Source organism: Uloborus diversus, unplaced genomic scaffold (assembly GCF_026930045.1).
Source record: "Uloborus diversus isolate 005 unplaced genomic scaffold, Udiv.v.3.1 scaffold_669, whole genome shotgun sequence".
In the NCBI taxonomy this organism is placed as follows: domain Eukaryota; kingdom Metazoa; phylum Arthropoda; class Arachnida; order Araneae; family Uloboridae; genus Uloborus; species Uloborus diversus.
This window is the reverse complement of record NW_026558867.1, coordinates 6,088-8,116: the sequence shown is the minus strand read 5'-3', so window position 1 is coordinate 8,116 and position 2,029 is coordinate 6,088.

Genomic DNA, 2,029 nt, shown 5'->3' with positions numbered 1-2,029 from the left:
GAGTGGTCTGGGGCGAATTTTTTGAAATTAATGTCCCCAAAATGTAGATTTAACCTATATTTGATCTCTTAAGGGGGAGGAGTCATTACCGCCATAATCCCCCCCCCCCCATTTTGGATCCACGCTTAGTTTGAACATCCTCTGAGATTGAGCTGAAGTTGGCATTTAGGTTAAAAATCAAAGTAGGGGAAAATGGAGCAGTGTTGTAAATTCAACAAATACAACCAGGAAGTTCTTCGAGGATTTTCAAAATTCAAAAAATAGTTCCAAATATCAATTCGAGTTTTTGAAACTATAAAGCTGCTTATATCTATGCAAATAAATTTTCAATCATTTCATATTTCACATTGTCTTTCAACGCACGTGCAAAAAAACAGTAGAAAACTAAGACTAGGGGGGAATAAGTTCGGGCAGTTTTTAATTTCATAAACTTCAGGCAAAAAACGGGATCCACCGGACTTACTTTCATTTTGATAATAACTGCTCTAAAAAGTTTTAACTAAGTAAGAAGAAAAAAAAAAACTGGCCAAGCACTGCCTCATCCTATCGGGGTAAATTTACTACAAATGTCATGAACAAAAAACACACATGTATTTACTTTTCCCACCTCCACCAAGAAACTGCGCAGGCGTGCAACGATTTGTCGTTCCTTTCCCTTTAAGGAATCACTCGAGTTTTTTTTCAGCATAGCGGGAGTTCGAAAAGACAAATGGAGACATCATGTAGGTCAATAGTCCTTTGGTGGTAAGAAAGAAGTGCTCTGTCAAGACTAATTTTGCACAAGAGTCCACAAATAGCCCACGACAAGATGGTACACACCGAGACAAGACGGAAAGGAGATGATTTAGAAGAAAAGAGGTCGCGAGTCAAAGAACAATTTACACATAGCTTCACGAAATATAATAGCACTCTATTTGTTAATGCATGCCAGAGCAAAGAGATTCGAAAGGAAAGACAATAGAAGGCTGGAAATTATCATGATCTGAGACTTAATCAAAGCAGAGACTAGACGATAAGGGTTGACCACTCCAAGAATCCTTAGATTTAAAGCCATATTGTCGATCCTTGTGTGGTAACATATGGTAATTTAAGGACTGTTATGACCGAAATCTACCCAGAGGTGCACCGAGCTTAGTTTTTTGGGAGGGCGGAAATTCTCAATTTGTCGAATAGAATTCCAAATTTCGCCGAATGATGATAATTTTGCTGAAGGGCAATTCCACGGAAAAGTGGACATGAGGGTTGAAATTTAAAAATTGTTTTATTGCTACGAGTAATACATCAAATTAAAGCTAATAAAATGAGGTTTATGAAATTATATAAAAAAAATTTCATAAAAGTAACCTTTTTATTATTTTTTGAGCCTAAAGTTAAGGTAAATATAACAAACTTGTATTTTGGAAAAAAATAGTATTTTCATTCGCCCAGGATTACTATTTAAAGCAGGAGAATTTTTTATGTGTGTATATATATTACTATTTGAGACATTTGTCTATACTTAGGAACATTTAATTTTTCATAACAAAATATTTAACAGGGTTTTTAGTATAAATAAAGGTATAAGGTCTTGCTGTCACACCCATCACAGAAAAGATGCTTAAGTTACCATAGAAAATGCATTCTTCCATGGAAAAACATGAAGCTTTCCAAAGTTCTAATGTTTGTAGTTTTTTAAAAAAATCTGAAAATCTTATAACATGACAGGTTTGAATTGTTTGTATTTCAACAATTTTTTTGGTTATTAAGTGAGTTACTTTTATTTAATTCTTGAAACATTTCAAAGGAGTAAAATAGCTTTAAAGGAAGTAAATAACCAAATGCACATTTCCATAACTACTCTGTTTTGGGAAAATGCCTCAGTCATTTTTTTTTTCATGAGATAAAAAGTAATATCGGAGACACTGGAATTATACAACAAGTAAACTTGGCCCAAAATTATGGCACAGGTTTTCAGGATGCAGTATAAAGTTTCATTAACCAATTACCAGATTTACAAGTTGTTCAGGGTTAAAAGATAATACAATTTGCT